At 39.9% G+C, this 21440-nt stretch overlaps 1 long non-coding RNA gene across 1 annotated transcript in view; it reads right to left on the bottom strand.

Annotated features, from left to right (window-relative positions):
• Positions 1 to 328: 328 nt before the first annotated feature.
• The window catches only part of LOC135967567 (uncharacterized), a 230690-nt gene continuing 209578 nt past the window's right edge, over positions 329 to 21440 (bottom strand). Inside the window, exon 3 of the long non-coding RNA XR_010581742.2 lies at positions 329 to 1729. This is a non-coding gene — a long non-coding RNA (uncharacterized lncRNA). The remainder of the gene's footprint in view (positions 1730 to 21440) is intronic.

Genomic DNA, 21440 nt, shown 5'->3' on the forward strand with positions numbered 1-21440 from the left:
TCTCAGGCTACTGGATCCTTTCTTAATCTGGGATGAAGCATTTATTCTTGACTCTCCTACTCTCTGGAACTCTCTTATTATTTTATCCTCCCTCAACTTAAACATAAAGTGACCCTTGTTGCCCCAGTTGCTGCTAGCCCTGCCTCTGAAGGGGAGTCAAGCTCCCTGCCTTTTTTCTCTCCCATTGATCCCATATTTTTGAGTGACTCATTAATTTTTATTTCAATATCTAAGTCCTAGAGGCAAAAATGCCCTCAAGTTGGACAGGCCCGCCTACCCCATTTCCATTATCTAAACAAAGGAATCTTATCTTTATGGATGATTAATCTGGTTCAATTAAAATTGGATTTATTGGGTGTTTTGCTGCTTACAAAACACTACATACTTACTGTAGAAAATTCAAAAATTGCAAGTATATATAACAGAAAAATGTGAGAATTCTTATTAACATCCACATGAGACAACTACTGTTAACAGTTTGGTATACATGGCTCTGTGTGTGTGTGTGTGTGTGTGTGTAAAATATATAAATGTTCTCAACTTACAATGGAGTTACAGCCAGATAAGCCCATCATAAGTTGAAAATATCATAAGTTGAAAATACATTCAATACACCTAAACTATCAAACATTACAGCTTAGCCTAGTCTACCTTAAATGTGCTCAGAACATTTGCATTATCCCACAGTTGGGCAAAATCATCTAAAACAAAGCCTATTGTATATTAAAGTGTTGAATAGCTCATGCAATTTATTGAATACTGTACTGAAAGTGAAAGTCAAAATGGTTGTATGGGAACCATCATAAAATTGAAAAATCCTAAGTTAAATCTTACTAATCCTAGGACTACCTGTATATACAATATATATGATATATCTCTATCTATATAAAATTAGAGTCTCTTGAAACTGTTTTGAAGTTGTACTATCTATACCATTTTGGAACTTGTGGTTTTCTCACTCAATATATTCTAAACATATTTTCCTATCAGAACATATAAATCTAGCTCAAGGTTTGTAAAAGGTTATGCAGTGTTCCATTGTATAAATATAGCATAATTTATTTAACAAATACCTAATGATGAATATCTGGTATGTCTTCAATTAATTTCCTATAATAATGCACAATATACATCCCTGGACATCTAGTTTTGCTTACTTGTCTGTAGAGCTTAGATTTTTGGACATGGTAAAGTATCTCTGAGCCTCAGTTACCTTTTCCATAAAATGAGGATAACTTGCAAAAGGTTATGAGAATTAAATGAGATAATTAACATTGTAGTGAATGTGTCATTCACTCTAGTTTTTCAGTATCTAAACCTCTACCTAAGTTGAGAATTCTTCTCTTATGAGTCTTCAGAAGTACCAAAAATACCAGCTACTCCCCTTCCCAGACTCCCTTGCAGCTGGGAAAGCTCACATGACCAAGGCTCCACCAATCAGATGCGCTCACAGCACACTTAGATTTGGAAGCTAGCTATGCAACAACCAAGGGTCAAGGAGCACACTCACCCTCTCTCTTTGGCAGCCGTGGCGGTAATGGTGAAAGCAAGATCAAGTTATCAGGAGAACAGCAATGGTGCAAACTGTCCATGGAGTGTGTGGTAACTGACAGAAGTAGGGGCTTCTTCATTAGAACAGTTTTCAAGCATGGTTTTGGGCATCGTTTCTGGCAGCTTAACCTCAAGTTTCACTCTTCAGAAATCCTGACAGCTCTGAAGTACTCAAAATCTGTGAATAAAGTCATTTTCTGGTTAAATTAGACAGGGACATTTTCTGTTGCCTATAATGAAGAACACTGCTGCATATGCATAGCTGCAAAACACTGTATGAAAATAAGCAATGTGACAGATGCTTTTGGATGCTTTCCTGACGACCATTCCTCCTCCCTCCTTGCTAACAGGGTGAGTATTTGACCCAATTCATCTAAGGTGATAAAGGGAAAAGTCTTCTTGGGACTTCTGGGGAAAAGTTTTCATTCCTTCCTAATAACAAAGAAGCATGTGAAGAAAAAGCCTTTCTTTGTATCTGCCTCCAGCTTTCTATTTGAGATGCTGTCATATGCGATTGAGTTTCTTGAAAATCTGGCAGCTGTTTTCTGATCATGAGGAGAGATGCTGCCTTTGACAAAGCTCAAGATTCTAAAGAGTCTGGATATTTTATAATATCACGGAATTTCCAAAGCAAACTTGGAATGCCTACTTCCAGATCATCTGTTAAAATTTAAAATAATTGCAACTTAAGACATTAAAAATCAGGTACTTTGCTACTTCCAGCTGAACACACTTTAATTGGTACAAGACATTTTTTATATCTTTATAGTAGCTGAAAGAGGCTGGGTTTAGAGGTTTTAAAACCTCGGCCGGGCGCAGTGGCTCACGCCTGTAATCCCAGCACTTTGGGAGGCCAAGGCAGGTGGATCATGAGGTCAGGAGATCGAGACCATCCTGGCTAACCCGGTGGAACCCCTTCTCTACTAAAAATACAAAAAATTAGCCAGGCATGGTGGCGAGTGCCTGTAGTCCCAGCTACTTGGGAGGCTGAGGCAGGAGAATGGTGTGAACCCAGAAGATGGAGCTTGCAGTGAGCCGAGATCCTGCCACTGCTCTCCAGCCCAGGTGACCAGCGAGACTCCATCTCAAAAAAAAGAAAAAAACCCCTCTACTGTCTGACCCTAACTCCAACTGCAAAACAACCACAAATTACTGATAATATAAAAATATTTGTATTTTATTTATTTATTTATTTATTTTGAGGTGGGGGATCTTGCTGTGTCACCCAGGCTGGAGTGCAATGGCAGGATCATGGCTCACTGCAACCTTGACCTTCTGGGTTCAAGTGATTCTTTCACCTCAGCTTCCTGAGTAGCTGGGATTACAGGCACCCACCACCATGCCTGGCTAATTTCTGTATTTTTAGTAGAGACAGGGATTTGCCACGTTGGCCAGGCTGGTCTCAAACTCCTGGCCTCAAGTGATCTGCCTGCCTTGGCCTCCCAAAATATTGTCACCATGCCTGGCTGACATTAAGGTACTTTTAATCTAAAGGAAGCTTTTGGATAGTTCAGTCTGTTGTTGTTGGAAGCCTGATCTCATTGAAGTGCTCTTTGGGAGATTATTAAATTGTCCCAAACTGACAGAGATCAAAGTAATCTTACATACTCTGGAATTTAGACTGATAGGGCTGTCTGGTATAAGAATGTCTTGTGCTCGGGGTCTCTTGACAAAACTGTGGCTGACTTTCAGGTCTTGAACACACATTATATGACTGTTATCACTATTCTAGTTTCTAGACAATTGTTCAGCTTGACGTTATTCAGCATTCTTCTACATTCATCTTTTTTTAGCCTCAAAACAAGCTGATGAGGTAGGTATTATTTTTTCTTATAGACATGGAAAATAATGTTCAGAGAGATTAAATAATACTTCTAAGTAACACAGCTGGTGAGTTGTGGAGATGCAGTTCAAATCCACAGGTTTTTCTCTACCTTGGTTCTCCTGGGCTGCCCATTAAAATAGCTGGAGAAGCTTTACAAGATGCTGATGCCCGGGTCCCAGCCCCAAAGATTCCAATGTTATGGGTCTGGAGGGAAGCCTGGACAACAGGATTTCTTAAACAGCTTTATTGAGGTCTACTTTACACAGTATAAAATTCACCCATTATAATGGTAAATTATATTATTTAAAATATATATATATTTAAAGAATTGTGCAGGCATCACCACAATCTGGTGTTTTTTTATTGATACATAATAGTTGCACATATTTTGGGGGCACATTTGATATTTTGATACATGCACACCATGTGTAATGATCAAATTAGTGTAACTGGGATACATATCGCCTCAAACATTTATCTCTTCTTTATGTTGGGAACATTTTAATTCTTCTCTACTAGCTATTTTGAACTATATAAAATACATTATTGTTAACTATAATAATCTACTGTATTATCAAACACTAGATCTTATTCCTTCTATCTAATTACATTTTGTAACCATTAACTGACCTCACTCTTATCTTCCTTCCCCCTTTCGTTTTCTGCCTCTGGTAACCACCAACTTTTTATCTCCATGAGGGCCACTTTTTTAGCTTCCACACGTAAGTGCAAACACGCAGTATTTGTCCTTTTGTGCCTGGCTTATTTCACTTAACATAATGACCTCCAGTTCCATCCATATTGCTGCAAATGACAGGATTTCATTCCTGTTACAACTGAATAGCATTCTGTTGTGTACATACACATTTTCTTTACCTGTTCATCTGTTGATGGACATAGATCCACAGCATCCATATTTTGGTTATTGTGAATAGTGCTGCAATGAACATGGGAGTGCAGACATCCACACAATCTAGTATTAGAACATTTCCATCACCCAAAAAAGTTCCCTCTTGCCAGTTTGCGGTCAATCCCTGCTCCTACCTGTGACCTCAGACTGCCATGATCTGCTTTCTATCGCTGTCAATTTCTCTTGTGTGGACACTCACATAAATAAAATCATAACATATGTTGTCTTTTGCATCTGGTTCCTTTCATGTCTCATAATATTGTTGAGGTGTATCTATGCTGTAGCATGCTCCTTTTTATGGTTGAACACTATTTCACGGTACGAACATATTACATTTTGTTTGACTTTTCAGCAGTTGGTGGGCATCTGGGTTGTTTCCAGTTTGGTGCAATTATGAAAAATGCTGCTATGAACATTAGCACAACATGCCTTCGTATGGAAATATGTTTAAATTTCTCTTGCGTATATTTCTAGGAGCAGAATTGCTGGGTTGTATAGTAAGCTTTCGACGGACTTATTTTAAAAAACTGACTTTTCCCATTTTACATTCCCACCAGCAATGATTGATGGTTCCATTTTCTCTATACCCTTACCACACTTGGTGTTGTTTGGATTTCTAATTTTGGCCATTCTAATGACTGTGTAGTTATATGTAATTGTAGTGTTAATTTGTATTCCTTATATTCTTTGGATTCCTCATTACACTGAATATTTTTTCAAGTGCATATTAGCCATTTGTATATCTTCTTTGGCGAAACTTCTATTCAAATCTTTTGCCCCTTTTAAAATTGAATTGTCTTCTTATTACTGAGATGTAAGAGTTATTTTATATATTAACAAGTACTTTATTAGATATATGACTAGCAAGTATTTTCTCCAGTCTGTGACTGAACTTTTCGTTTTCTTATTTTTTTTTTAAATACAAACATTTTAAATTGTGAAGTATAAAATATGTATTTTTCATTTTATGGACTGTGCTTTTCTATTATATCTAAAAACTCTTTGGTCAACCAAGGTCATGAAGGCTTTCTCCTATGCTTTCTTCCAGAAGTATTATAGTTTTAGCTATTATTTTGATATCTATAATCCACTTTCATTTTTGTGTGTCTTGTGAGGTTTTGCATATGGATACTTGTTCCAGAACCATTTGTTGAAAAGATTGTCTTTTCATTAAATCGTCTTGTCATCTTTGTTGAATGGGCACTGGAATTTTAAAAGCTCTCCTAGTGCAGCCAACGTTGAGATTCAAGATGCCTGAAGATGTTAGCATCCATAGGTCTTTTCTGCCTTTTCGTATTAGGTGAAGATCTTGATAATGTTCTAGAATCCAGAATACTTCTAGCCTGATGAGAGACTGTGATTTTTCCCTAGAATTTCTGCAAATAGTGTCACTATCTGGACAGAAACCACCAGAGGAAACAGACTATACAAAGGCAATCTTAAACATGAAAATAACCACAACCCATACTTGTAACCACAACCCATATTGTTCTATCTGCATGAATCATACCCATGTCTGGTTTTCGCATTAGACTGTGAGCTCTTCAAAGGCAGGCACAGTGATTTAATAATAATAACAATTTGAGTAGCTACCATTTTAAGAACATGACATGTTCCAGTGCTGTGCTCTATATCTATTTATAGATATTGTCTCATACAATCATCGTTTTCCAAGACTCCTGAGTTGTGTTTCACAGAGGTTAAGTAACTTGCCCAAGGTCTCACAGCCTATAAATGGCAGAGCCAGATTTCATGCTATGGAAAGTCTCCCTATTAAATCATAAAAGATAACCAAGCAAGTGTTATGGATAACCCAGTCCCTTACAGGAAATGGCCTTGAGTTCTCCAACCTCTTGTATACCAATAACATAGTTGTAGCATATATATGTATAGTCAAAACAGACAAGAAGGAGAGGCAGGCAGAAACCTTGAACTTGACTCTTGAGTGAGCTTGGTCTCTCTAAGAGGCTGGCGGAAAGCCTACAAGGAAATGTGTAGACTTTGTGTTTATTTTCTATTGTGTTGACGATTTAGAAATTTTATCCCACTGGAGGGAGTGGTAATTCATTTCATGTTTAACATGGTTGGCTTACAGTCCTTTTGGCAGTTTTTCCCCCATTTTTGATAATTGCTGATATTGATCTTTTCTCCGGAGTGATGGATATTATACTGAGATTGGGGGATGATGTGTTCTTTTGCGCTAGCCATCCACAAATGCACAATGCTTGTCTGTATTTCTCTAATAGCCTCTTCATTTTGGAAGATGACGGCTATGCAATTCCTGACTCTCCTGCTCAGACTACATTCCCACACACAAGGCCATACCTTTGCTCCTCTCAAAAATAGGGCCCTCTGTCAGTTTCTTGTCAATCATTATAATTATAGCTGTGGAACCAGGGCTGCCTGTACCAAGAAAGCAGTATACAAAGGGACAGTGACTTCCGCAACTGTTCTACTCTGAATGGCTTGTGCTACTGCCCTCTCTAGCTCCCACTGCCTTTTAGACCATGACTCTTGCCCACCTAACCCACCAGACCAACCCAGACTAGCCCTTCCTGTGCTGGCTTTGCACAGGGCCTTCCGTGCCTCTGCTCCGGAATTTGAAAGAGTCTTTAGCTCAGAAGCCCATAGGAAAAAAACTAACCATTCCAGCTGTCTCAGCCCAGTGACTTCCAAGCAATTGTTTTTCTAGATCTTGGGTATCTGTCAGCTATGCACATCTGCCCTACCAGTCCGTGTGAGTAAAACAGAGGGCTTCTCCCCTTAACTTTTTTATTTTCTGATAAAAACCGGGGGGCTGTCCTCTCCTTATGAGTCACAGCTCCAGTAAGGAAATAACCTGTCTTAAAACTCAGTCCTCATCAATTTATTGAAATGTAATTAAAGGTCCATTAATTATTGGATGTAACATATGGGGGCTATCTATGGTGGCCAGTTGTGTTTTTCTGAAACAGATTTTTCCCAATAATTTGTACATGAATGTAAAATTCACTGTGAACACTTGCTACTCACCATTCTTCAAGGCTAATGAGTTGGTAATGTCCTGGTCACATAATAGTTATAGTTAGATTCATGACTCTAGATAATACCTACTAAAAACCAGGACAAGGCTCACTGTTTCTCTTTGACCCTTGAGCCTCAGGATTTTATGTGGGGAAATTAAAAGAGCACTATTCTAGTGATGAAGAAGTCTGACTTCTTATGGTAGCCCTGCCACTCTCTAGCTATATTACTTTGATCAAATCTCCTAACTTCTGTAAACTTTAATTTCTATGTTTAAAATTAGCTTGAGATCTGTATTTCCTAAGTGCTGCCCTATGTGATACAAACCTATAATATTCTCTAATACAACTAAGCTAAGTGAGTATTTAAATTGGGAAATCTCTGGAAATCTGCCTTGTCTACTTGGAAACCTCCTATTCCTCCTTTAAAGCCCTCCTCTGAACCTTGATTCCTATGAATCTTACTCTCATCCCTCCTTCCCAACAGAATGCATCCTTTTCCCTCTCCTTCTCCCATACTACTTTTCAAATTCTACTACAATTCTTGTTCCATAACACGCAGTTTATTTTTGCATGTCTATTTAGCAATAACTCAAACTCTGAAAGGCTGGGATCTTGTCCCATTTATCTTTGTATATCCAAGATCTAACACAGATATGACATGTAGTAGGTACAAAATATACGTTGATAGGAATAACTAATAATTGGTGCTACTGGAGGACTGGGGATACTTTTACACTTGGCTGGACTCCTGTAACCATTTTGCTAGTTGTACACAGAAAAGTATGTACCTTTCTCCCTCCTCCTCTTTGGGAAATAGTTTCTCCCTGCCTCTAGTTGTGTAATCTTGGTGGGGCTGTCAGTCATTCATAGTACTTGGTCCCTCCCCACAGGAATAGCCATGATGTGACTCAACCTGGCCAACTGTTGTACCTTGTCCTCCTTCCCCAGTGACAAAGCAAGTGGGGATTGTGAGCACAATACCCAGGCTAGGCCCACCACGGCCCTTCTGGGTTTATTTCATTGTTGTTCAGCAGTCTTTTATCAAAGCTTGTTTCTATGTTAATTAATACTTTTTAACTACGTAAAAGCAGCTTTACAAGGAACCATAAATTTATGGGCAGTTGCCCAAATTGATGTTTCCAGTGACGGCATTAGGACACTAATATTCAAGAAAAGCACTGTGATATGCTTGTTTAATATCCACACACTATGTGAGCTGATAAATGTGACATTAACTTTTTGTGTGTTGCAAACCTTGTCAGGAATGCTTCCATCACACTCTACTTCATCCCTCTGTAGTGTCCATTGACCATTGTCTTTTCCTTGAAATTCCATCCTTCTCTGGTTTCTGTGGCCATAGCCCTCCCTCTCCTACTTCCAGATCACTCTCCTCTCATCTCATTTATGCAGTCCTCTTTCCCTGGGGTTTTTCCTCAACTGGAGGAGGACAGAGTATGTTGCCTTTTGAGTCATAGAAATTGAAGGGCATGAATCGGGAGCTGCTGGTGGCCATCTTCTGCCATATTTAAAAATCTGTGTTTAGCAGAAGACAATGAAGAATGGAGATAGGGTGAGATGGATGGAGGGAATGAATGTGAGTGAGTGGGCCTTGGCAGTGGCAAAGCCCTAAAGCCCAGACATTTCCCTCCCTTTAATTCCATTAGCCTCCACTCCGTTTCTCATATATCCCTTTAATACGTGACTTCCTGCTAATTACAATCTAACTTAACTAAAATAAAACCCCAACACATCCTTTAGCTGATATCATTCTAGGAACATAATTGCTGTGATGGTTAAGCACAATGAAATAAAGATTCATTCCAGGGTCTCAAAGAGGGAGGCGAGTGTCCTAGGCCCAGATATGGTTTTTCCAGACCACAACTCAGGAAACACACACATTGTGCAATAATTCTTTCTTCCTGTATGGACTTTAAAAAATCAACCTACTCCTTGCCTCTAGCATAGCCCTCTGAGAAACCTGCAATCCTTCAGAAGGATTCCTATATTTGGATGCTGACTCAGCCAAAAAAAATTTTTTTTTCTTTCTCCCAGCTAGTTTAATTCTGCAAGCCCCACCAGTGACTGACAGTGTTCCAGATTGGGAGCACTGTAACTGAAGGCAGTGAGTTGCCTGCTGTTATTTTCTGCTTTGTTCTAGCTTAATTGCTTTTGTACATGTGCCTATTACATGAAGAACTAAATGAAAACTCTATAAGACTGAAAATCGCACTTAAAATAGCATCTTGTCCCTTCAGAGTCTCCTATTCGACTCTGTAGCCAGGCAGGCATTTTTCAGCAGAAAGAAAGACTTTAAAAAAGTTACTGTGGATCTGGGGAAACAGGTAGCTACCATTTCCCTTTGCCTACACCACTCTCTGTAGCAAATTATCTCACTACAATGACAGGCTCTGCCATGAAGCTTACCAGTAAAAACATCACATTTAATGGTGACAAAAGAGATAAAAAGTTGTGTGACAATCCCCAAGGTAAATTGTCTTAGTGGCATTTTCTTAGTTGAATGGAGTTGGATTTGGGTAATGGGAAGCTATGACCATAAACATACTTCCGTGTTATTTTTATAGTGTCACAAACTTGCCTCAGTGTCCAAGGAATAATGGCCATTACGGTTAATATACTATCAATTGGTCCTCTTCTTGCCCTTTTTCTTCTCTATTCTGGATCACAGTAGGTGACCCCCGCAGACTGTGTTCTTTGAGAAACTATAACAGCATGCTTTCTAAAGACTTTGGCCAGTGAGAGAAAGTGGTTCTTGTTTATTTTGCCACCAGGATCTAAGAATCTGTTTCAGAATGGTTCAAATAGAGAGGACACAGAGGCCAGAGTTATAGAAAGAAACTTTTTTGAGCTTCTGGTTCATGCCATGCCTGAAGTTAGACCATCCTTATACTTTTCATTGATATGAGCCAATAAATATCCTCTTTGAATTGGCCTGTTTGAGTTGATATTTATTTGTATTATTATTTTTATCACTTGTAACTGAAAGAATTTTGATATTGATCACTTCACTCTTTGGGTTCTTTCTTGATGAAGAAAGATCTTTTAAGGAACCCTAAGGAACATGAACTATAGCACATTCTCCTCCACACCCAGACCTCACTTGATACCAGCTCATTCTTCTGCTGCTGTTTAATTTCATAGCTGTTGACTTTGCTAATTCTACCCAGTTCAGTTCTAAATCAACTGGTTTTGGTTTTCTTTTTCTTCAAGGAGCAATCAAAATTGAAAGCATAGAACAGACATTCTCAAAGTAAGATCCCAGAGCCAGCAGTGTCAGCTTTACCTGGGAACTTGTCAGGAATGCAAACTTTCCAGCCCTACCCCAGTCTTCTTGAATTAGAAACTCTGGGGGTGGCAGAGTGATCTGTACTTTAACCAGCCCTTTAGGAGATTCAGACACTAACTGAAGCTTGAGGACAGGTGGCATAGAGGGTGTCCAAAATCATTGTATACTATGGGGCAGGCATGATTGGCATTTATAATGAAGAAATTGGAAAAAGCCATAGTAAGACCAGGGTGGTATCTTGTTAGAAATGTTTTTTTTATGGAGGATGGGAATTTCAACGGGTGAAGTAGGTCAAATATGACACTTGGCAAGTCTGGAGACCAAAACAGCTTTCAGATTTAATAGACCCTTGTGCTATTCTAAACACCAATACAGGTGAACTGGGGGTAAAAATAAAAGGTGTGTGTATTGTGTGTGTGGTAATGAGGGTTGGAGTGCGGGACTTAAATGTTCCTTCTGTGGAAGATACCATTGTAGCATTGTATGTTATACGAAAATAAATTTCCCAGACAACCACATTTTGGTATCATCTTAGGTGGTTGTCAATCTAGCAACTTTGAAAGCTTGGGGGTTAATAATTTGATTTCTGTGCAAAATAAATTTAGTTTCTTTTGGATAAGCAGGAGCTTATCCAATAGCCTCCTCCCTTATAGTGATGCCTGTGATTTGAAGAAAACCAGGAGGAAACTTTTTATCCCTTTTGGTCATTAAGAGTGCTTGGTGGCCTTACTCATTTAACACATCAGCACAACTAGAAGGAATGATTCCTTTCTAAATACGGCATTCAGTGGAGCCCATGCATTTTAGGAAAGCATTCTTTCCCTAGTACTCTTTGGAGTCTTAACATGTAGAGTAAGCCTAAATTTAAGTAAAAAATCTAACTACCGGCCAGGATGAGGCCTGGTTTTGACTTTTCTGTGTTTGTCCCATCTCCTCGTAACCCAGCCTTCTTTCTAGACAGTGTTTCTGTGGTAGTGGCAATCTCTCAATACTAGCTGGCAGTCCTCAGCATTAACCAGTGGAAGCCTGGAGCATGAAGAAACAGCTAACTGGATCCCTGCGCCAAATCCCAATGGCAGGTGGTAGCAGCAGGCACAGGTACTGAGCAGCAATTCCAGAGAAGTCCAGGCAGAACTGCCTAATCTTGAGGCTCTTGTCTGCAATGTCAGCCCTGCCTCTCAAGGTCAGAAACCTTATAGGAAATAGTTTCTTCAAGACAAACATAATGCAGCACTTGTTGGTGATTCCTTCTGAAAGACATCTGTGAATGACCAACATTTCATCCTATCAGGTGCGCTCCATACCGATGCATCTCTTGGTCTCTTCCTCTGTTGCCAGATAATTCACTGGTATTCAATAATCCTGCCTTTGTTAAATGCCTGCCAAATGAGGTAAGGCTCTAGGATGGAGGCCAATGCATCTACATACACATGCACACACGCACGCATACAGGATGTCTTTTCAGTCACGAATTTTATTATTTAAAAGAAAAAAAGAGTCTGCAGCAACAAATTGAGCAAGGATAGCTTGCGCTCTCCTTCACTGCAGCATTGTCTATGCTGTCCAGTATCAGCATGAGTGTTATAAAAATCCCACCACCAGTGCTACCAGCATCAATACTTCAACTGGTTTTCCTTTCCCACTCAGGAGTGATGGCACGAGCCACTGGGCAAACTTGAGTCCAAATGCTGGCTTTACCATGTATTTGGATAATCTACCAAATCCTCACTCCCTACCACTTGATAAGTAGTTATCAAGCACCTCATCTATACCCAGCACTGATCTGACCACTTGGAATTTTTTTCAAAGCAACAGACAAGGATAGCCACCCTCATGGAACTTATATTCTAGCAAGAAAAGACAAACAATAAACATAATTAATAAGAAAAATATACTATATTAAAAAGTGAAAATTGCTAAGAAAAAAAAACCAGAATAGGCCAAGGAGGGTAGATTCACAGGTTGATGGGTCACCAGGTTGTGAAATGAAATAGGGCAGTCAACACAACCTTCAAGAGCAAAGATCTGTAGATGAGAAACGTAGACGAGGGATACTTGGAAAAAGAGTGGAAGCTCCAGGCACTGGGAACAGCTGGAGCAAAGGTCTTGAGGGAGGAGTGTGTCTGCCAAGTTTGAGGATGAAGTAGGAGGCCAGTGTGGCCAGATCAAAGTCAATAGTGTGGAGAGGAGTAAAAGAGGAGGTCATGAAATACTGTAGATGTGGAATTAGCTTGCTCAGTGAAGTCAAATGTAAGAACGTCAACTTTAGTGATGTGGGGAGTCATTGCACTATTTTGAGCAAAGCCATTAGGAGATTTGACCTGGTTTGTAAAGGGATCTTCCAGGCTTCTGTATAGAGAATAGTCTGTAGGGGGCAGGAGAGAAGCAGATGCCTCTTCCAAGGCTGTGACTGGAATAGGGGAGAGAAGAGAATGGGCTGGGCCAGGCTGGCAGTAGTAAAGGGAAAGAAGTGGTTGAATTCTGGATATTTTGAAGATAGTGAGCTCACACTTTTTGATGAACTCCCTAACAACTTATGCTCAATTCACACCAAACAACGTGTTTGTCTTCCCAGCCTCTGCATACATATTCAGACTGCAGAACATGGTCCCACTCCCTCTGTCCTCTAGAATGCCCCCTTCCTGTCTCCTCTTCCACCTCCGAATGATGTCCTACTCTTCCTTTAGTACACGGACCAAATGCTACCACCTCTATAAACACTCTTTAACTCCACCAGTTATTTTTCCTTCTCTGTACTAGTACTGTGGAGTGTACACATCTATCTGGTTATACTTCCTACACATCACAGAGCAGGGATGATATTAAAATATTTAACAGTTGGTATAGCCCAGACACCAGCCAGTCAGAGCAGACATCCGCCATCACCAGCCTGTGTGCACCAGAGAAACATCAGCCTTCCCACACAGCATTTTGCATTGATCTGCCTGCCTCGCCTGTTTCATTCCAAGGTCCCACAGGCTAGAGAACACCACTTATTTATCTCTGCACCCCCAAGGAGTGTCTGCCACCAATTAGCCTCTCTTTATTCATATATCTGAATAAACAATTACATGAAAAAGAGAAGCAAAGGTCCTGGCCTCATTTGAAGTCACCTCAGCACGAATTTCTCGCTCTTGGCACTTTCTGAGTCAAAGTGTCCGTCCTTTCACCTTGTCTTCTGGCTATCGGAAGACCAAATCCCCCACCGCTTTCCCCATCTTCCCTGATGCTCGATTTCAATCAAACACTCGTATTGGAGCTGGAGGTGGCTTCCCAAGAGCAAGTTTTCACAAGTAGTGAAGCCAAAACCCACAACATCCTCCTCTGCCATCCGTTCCAGAGCGTACACTTGGCCCCAGATGCCAAGGGAGCGCAGCAATGGGGAGAAGGAGGTTTCCTGAATTCACAGCTTCCAGCTCAGCTCAGCTTTGGCAACTTCTGTTGTCTACTCTTCCTCACTTGTACACTCACCTTTTCTAGCCCCAACTTGAAAGTGTGTTTTATAAATTTATTCCCTCTCCGTCAGGAAAAACAAGCTCCAAATAGGCCAAAGTAAATTGGCTGAGCATTTGAATAAATGATTATTTTTCCTAAGTGGCCTCTCACACATAGCCAAAGTTCATGATGTTAGCCAAAAAATAAATAGAGGGAAAGTGAGAAAAATTAGATTAAAGAGGGTTGGACAATCTACATAACATTCCCCAAAGTTCAAGCTGGAAGAGGCCCTTGAGATCAGCTACTTCAAGGTTTCTCAAATTGTGTTCCAAGGAACTAAAGGAGTTTCAAGTAGCCCCATCAGGGAGATACGGCTCCAGTATCCTCATCACCCCTCTAAGCAAATTTGGCGAGGTTTTGTCTGTTTTGCATAAGAGTTTACTTGAATAGAGAGTTTTGTGGTTAAAAATGCTTACAAATTACTGTCCCAAGCCCAATCCACATGTTTTACAAATGAGGAAACCAAGGCTGAGAGAGGTGAAATACTTTGCCTGGACTTTCACAGCAAACTGATAATAGAGTTAGAATTCAATTTCAACTCTTCTAATTCAAAGCCAATACTTTTCCTTTGGTACCTGGCTGCCTCGTGGTATTTTATATCTGTTGTCACTTGCCCAGAATTCCCTTTTTCTCAGTCAAGAACTCTGTTTCCCCTACCACAGGAGGCTGAGGAGTCATGAACTTCACTCAGGCTGACCTCCCAGAGCCTCTGATCCCAATCAGCAAAGACACAGTGATTGGTCCAGGGAGGGAGAAGATGTCCTTCTGAGACTGAGGGTAACCTGGAGCTGTTGTAGGCTCTGTTGCAATCACAGGTACGCATTTGTCTGAGATTGACACCAACATAAAAGAGAGCAAATCAGAATGGTGGAGAGAGATGTGGCAGATTCCTGATGGCATTGTTTAAACTCTCAGACCCGCCCATGTGGAAAGTTTGTGCTATCTCTGGGTTTTTCAATAATGTAAGTCAATACATTTTTTTTTTTTTTGCTTAAATTTATTTGATTCAGTTTCTATCATTTGTTGCAACATTGTCCTGATTAACATGTATTCTAAAGTTACTTTTATATATAAAGTATCATATACTTTACCAAGCTTTTCCATTGCTCCAGGTCATAGAGGTGGGTGGAGCCACCCTCCCTCATCCCTGGATGGTATCACCTCCTTCTTGTATAAAAGTTGGCTACAAGGACACATGAAACCTAGGATGTCACAACATGCCAGAGAAACTCATGTGTCCAAAAGATATTCTTTGAGAGCCCTCTAAGTGTCATTGCCATTTCTCGCACACTTGATGTGATCCTGTAGTCCAGGAGGTAGCCAGATAGAGCAGGAAAAGTATTGACTTTTCAGTGAGATGAGTTGTGATTGTGTTTGATGTCTTGCCTTCCTGAGTAGCAACATTACAATAAAGGGAAGAATACATATGTATCAGTCAAGGTCTAATCAGGTAACAGAAACCACTTCAAGGGTTGAACCAGAGTAGATTTATTCAGAGAATTGTTTACACAAATGATAGAAGAGCTGAGAAACCAAATGAGGTGGTGAGACAACCCTGAGATTAGCAACAATAGGAAGCACCTACCTACCACTCCTGGGACTGCAAGGGCAAAAGGAGGGAGTGGTGATACTGGAGAATCAGAGATAAGAAGAGCACTCAGCCACCACTGGAGACCATGTAGATGCAGACAGAAGGCAGGTAAGGGAAGTATCTTGGGTGGCTTCTCTTCCCCTGCTATCTTTGGGCAAACAAGAACCAAGACATGTTCACCATGATATATGTCTTTGGTAGAAATTCACAGGTGGGATTTTTTGATGGCCCTTGATCTATTTGCTGCATTTCAGAGTTGAAGTGGAAATGATGTTTCAACCAGGTCAGAGAAGTACAAGGTCTTTCTCCATGATTTGGAGGCTTCTTCAGTCTTTGCTAGTTTTTGTTTGGGAAAACTGTGTTCTCTTTTCTTTTCTATCGCTTTCACACCGAGCAAACACTTGCTACTGAGTTATATCAGCCATGTCCTGGAAACATGCAGGGTAGTTGGGAACAGCCACATCTCCCGAAGCAGCTGACCTAGGCCTTTTGTTCCTCGCCCATTGTGGACAAAGTCCTGGTAATTTTCATTAAGCCAGCTGAGGAGATCAGCATTTGGCTATAGGCCCACCCATCCCTATAACTTCATAGTTCTGAGCCTGCCAAAGTGTAATTAAAAGACAGGCCATCCATGGGAAATAACCCCATCGACAAATTCCAAGAAAGGAGACAGAACTTCCTGAAACTCTTTGGTCATCTTCTCTGCCTTGTTTTATTTCTCCATGGGATGTGCCAAGCCAAGAGAGCTAGAAGGTCATTGAGCAAAGTTACTCATTTATGGGTTCTTTATTTGGTCCAGCCCCAATTTGTTATAGTTTGCTTCTCAACAGCAAGCAAGTAACAGCCTCAGCCTGGCAAGGAAATACTGCCTAATCTTTGTTGATATTGGGAGGGCCTGCAGTTCATCAAGTGGAAAATTGGGATTTAATGGGAAATGACTCTCAGGGAGGAATTGAGACATCTTCTTGTGTTTTACATGTTACAAAGGGTTGCGTGACTTCTAACTGCTTAATTATGGAGCCATTCATTCATGAAACATTTGTTGAGTAATCTGTTAGTGAGTCTTCTCAGTTTTTCCTCAGAAAACAAAACTGACGTGGGCAAAACCATGATAAACCTTTGGTAAAGATGAGAGATCCCCTTCGATATTTTTTCTTTTCAAGAAAGAGAAAATCAGTTTCACTAAAATCTGAGCAATTTTTAAGAACAGCTAAATTTCAGGTGAGGAAGATGTTTTACTAACTCAATCCCACAGAAGGATGATGTTTCCAAGAGGAAGGAGTTCATACTCTGAAGGCAGAATTGGATCTGATTCCTGAATCTGCCATCATCAGCTGCTTGGATATGAGTGAATCACATCCTTTCTGAACTTCAATTTTCTCGTCAAAAGAATGACCATCACAATATTGGCTATGTAAGGGAAGACATTGAGATAAAGAAATTTCTAATATGTTAACAGTCTATTAGGCACATATTAAGTGATCGCATAATTATGAATATTATTATTTACTCAATATCCTCAGACATGCCTCTCTGCCAAACTAAAGTGCGCTCACAGTATTTCTCTCTGCCCCAGACCCATAGCTTTCTCCCTTCACTCCCTCATTAGATTAACCGGGAACCCAATGCTGTGTCCTCTCTGATCAGGCTCCTAGTGCTGCATTTTATGAGCAGTTTTCACCCTTCCCCCACCTCCAAGTAGCTGATGCCACTGTGCCATTCTTGGTTTGTATAAATGCAAAAAGCATAGTGCCTGGCACGGAGTAGGTTCTTGGTAAATATTTGTTGAGTGAGTGAACAAGTAATCTGACCTAATAAGAGAAATGATGGAACAGCATGCAAATTTCTTATTAACTCTAAGCACCTTGGGTATGTTTTAGGATGAGACTACTGACACTGGCAAATAACCCAAAGGAGGATCACTAATTGAGAATTGTGAGAATTCTCATATTAGAATTGTGGGGCAATGAGTAGGGCAAATCCTTTTGGGAGAGGTAATTCTCAGATGGGTGTTCTTCAAATCATACCCTGACACTGTACTCCCACACCCTCTATGAAGCATTGCTTATTCTAGGAAGTATAGAAATTGGTGGTTGGATAATTATTGAATAATTACTAGGAATGACTTATAAGGCTTTAAAACAACTTGTGGAAAGATATATTCGAATGCCTGAGTATCTTGCCTCTAACATATACCTAGTACACACACTGCAAAATTATTTGGGGGGCAGTGGCAATGGATGTGCTCAGGCCTCCTTGTAATAATGGCAGGACACCAAAGCCTGGACTATGTAGTCTGTGCCCATATAACTCTGGTGCCCATGTGCCTGAACCTCCTAATTTGTCCTCATCACCCTCCAGGCTCTGACCAAAAGAGCTACCCACCCACAGACTGGAGACAAATAATCAGAGTTCCAGGTTTGTCACAGTGTCCCTTTTTGAAAAAAAAAAAAAAAAAAAAAAAGCCAAATATTGAATATTTGGTGTTTTCTCCTGATGTTGAATATGGGAATTTTGGGGGGACATAAAAGTTATAACTTATATATTTTATATTACTCTTCTATGCATTTTATACCCCACAAAAATAAACGGGGTGGATTGCTGGTTGTTTTTCACTTGCAGCCTCCCATCTGCTCTCTGCCCCTCTGCATCCTACTCTGTGCTTAGAGAAGGATGGAGTGGACTCTCCAGACTGTATCTCCCAGGCTCCCTAAGCCCTAGCTTCCGGTTGTTCTCAGCCAAAGGAAAGCACCAGCAAGAGATTATAGGGCAAGAGAGAAGGGTCAGGGTATTTTTTCCTTTACTGCCTTGCTGCTCTGCTCTTTGTTCTGGCAGTAACTGCATCTGTAAGTCTATACCTTCTCTAAGGAACCCTCTCTTTACAGCCTCAATTCTCTTCAGGCTCCAGAAACACTTTTCTCACTTGCTCCTTTAGGGCTAGGGGGTAATGGCTTCTCTCTGTTGAAAGCCACTAAATTCCCTGACATTTTTTGTTGGTTTCTTAAATCTTTCCCATACCTGTATAAAGACTCCCCAGTAATTAATTTTTTTCAATATCCAAGCTGAGTACAGCTTCTGTTTTTTGTTGGGATCCTAAATCCTATAGATAATTATAACATTATATCTGTTTTGTAGTTAAAGTGTCATGCTCAGAATGTCTTGCACAAGAACATCCAACTTAGAATATAGAAAATACAGGAACTGACCTCAAGACTTCAAACTGAATACCCTCAACTTGTCACTTTATGGACAATAGAAATTGTCTCCAGATTACAATGCTCTCTGTGTCCTATAGAACACACCCATTTCTTATATCATTGAAAGGGTCTCACCCTTATGTGGTTGTACCAAGACCAAATACATTTGTAAAAATTCATCCATTCATCTAACATCCAACATAATATTTATGTAGTGCCTACCTTGGGGCAGAATTTGGAGATGTAAGACAAGACATGGCTCCTGTCTTTGAGGAACTTTTCCATTCTAAAATATGGAAGTAGATCTAAAAAATGGGGAGGTATCCTTGAATTGAGTCTTGAGGATTAGGTAGGTAATCATCAGATAGATAGGATCAGAGACAGAATTCTATGAAATTCCCAAGGAAGGGAGCAGTTTAACAATGATGGAATAAAGAGATTGAAATGACCCAATTTGTTCAAGGTACTTCAGAATATCTACTATTGCACCTAAGGTGCAAACAGAAGAGAGAAGAAGGGGACAAAATAAGAAATTTGATTGCAGAATTAAGAAAGGACCAGAGCGGCCGGGCGCGGTGGCTCAAGCCTGTAATCCCAGCACTTTGGGAGGCCGAGACGGGCGGATCACGAGGTCAGGAGATCGAGACCATCCTGGCTAACACGGTGAAACCCCGTCTCTATTAAGAAATACAAAAAACTAGCCGGGCGAGGTGGCGGGCGCCTGTAGTCCCAGCTACTCGGGAGGCTGAGGCCGGAGAATGGCGTAAACCCGGGAGGCGGAGCTTGCAGTGAGCTGAGATCCGGCCACTGCACTCCAGCCTGGGTGACAAAGCAAGACTCCGTCTCAAAAAAAAAAAAAAAAAAAAAAAAAGAAAGGACCAGAGCATAACAGGTCTTATATTTGATGCTTAGGAGTTTAGACTTCTTATTTAGGTTAGTGTATCAACTGAGGGCATTTCCATTGGAAAGTGGCATGATAGTATTGATAGGATTTGAGATAGAGTAATCTGAGGTTATTATGAAGGTTATATTAAAGGAGAACTGTAACTGGACACTTGGAGACCAACAAGATGTTACAAGAATATTGTAGCAGTCCAAACCCGGTATGATGGATATGATGTCAGTTGGAGGAAGCTGGTAGCTAAGCAGGTGGAAAGAAGGGAAAAAATCCAAGAGATGTCAAATGCAACAACAAATCCAAGTGACAGCCAGGGTCTCATCAGGAGACAGAAGCCACATAGTAATTTGAATGGAAAAGTTTAATATAATTATCTATAAAAAGAGATTGTGGTAATGAAGAATTGGCTAGTAAAGAGAATTCTAAAGAATATAAGGATAGCATGTACAAGGATCACATATACCCCCTAAAACTCAGAAAGATTGCCCAAAGAAAAGGAAAATGACAGATCTAATTAAAAAGAAAAATCATAATTTAAAAAGTTAACAAAATAGACAAACTACTAGTTAGCTTGATCAAGAAAACAAGGAGTAGGCACAAACATATCAACTAAGAAGTGGCAAGGGAGATAAAACTATAAAAGCAGAATAAATTTAAAATATAATAAAAAGCCACTTCACAGGTTTCTAAGGCAAAAAATTTGAAAGCCTAGATAAGGTGGATAATTTCTTGGGTAAATGAAGATTACCAAATTTGACACCATTAGAGTAAAAGCTTAAACAGACTAATTTCTAAAACATGTAAAATTAATAAGGAAGTAGCCTACACCAAAAACGTTACCATGCCCTCTTGATTTCATGAGTGATTTCTACCAAATCTTCAAAGACCAGATTGTTCTAGTAATTGTTTTAAAACATTGAAAAGAAAGAAGAAATTCATAATTCCTTTATGAGCAAGCATAAAACTGATACATATATTAGATAAAAAGTATCAAGAAAGAAAACTACAGAAAAATATCATTTGTGAACATTCTTGTAAAAATTCTGAATGAAAAAATCCCAACCCAGTTGGGATTTTGAAAAAAAAAAAAATTGGAATGGAGTCTTTTTAAATGTATGGCAAAAGTTAAGGGATTCAACAAACAAAATATTAGGAAATAGAATCCATTACCACATTAAAAAGAAATACAGGCCCGATGAGGTGGCTCATGCCTGTAATCCCAGCACTTTGGGAGGCTGAGGCGAGCGGATCATGAAGTCAGGAAATCGAGACCATCGTGGCCAACAGGGTGAAACCCCGTCTCTACTAAAATACAAAAAAAATATTAGCTGGGCGTGGTGGTGCGCGACTGTAGTCCCAGCTACTCAGGAGGCTGATGCTAGGGAATCACTTGAACCCGGGAAGCAGAGATTGCAGTGACCTGAGATGGCACCACTATACTCCAGCCTGGCAACAGAGTGAGATTCTGCCTCAAAAATAATAATAATAATAATAATAATAATAATACATGACCAAATAGCATATATTTAAAGAATACAAGTTGGCTCAATATTAGGAAATCTATTTATAAAATACACTATATTGATAAATCTAAGGAAAATGTATATGTCTATTTCTATAGATCCTGAGAATGCCTTTGACAAAATTTGTTACCCATTCATAAT

The sequence above is a fragment of the Macaca fascicularis genome, chromosome 15 (assembly GCF_037993035.2).
Source record: "Macaca fascicularis isolate 582-1 chromosome 15, T2T-MFA8v1.1".
In the NCBI taxonomy this organism is placed as follows: domain Eukaryota; kingdom Metazoa; phylum Chordata; class Mammalia; order Primates; family Cercopithecidae; genus Macaca; species Macaca fascicularis.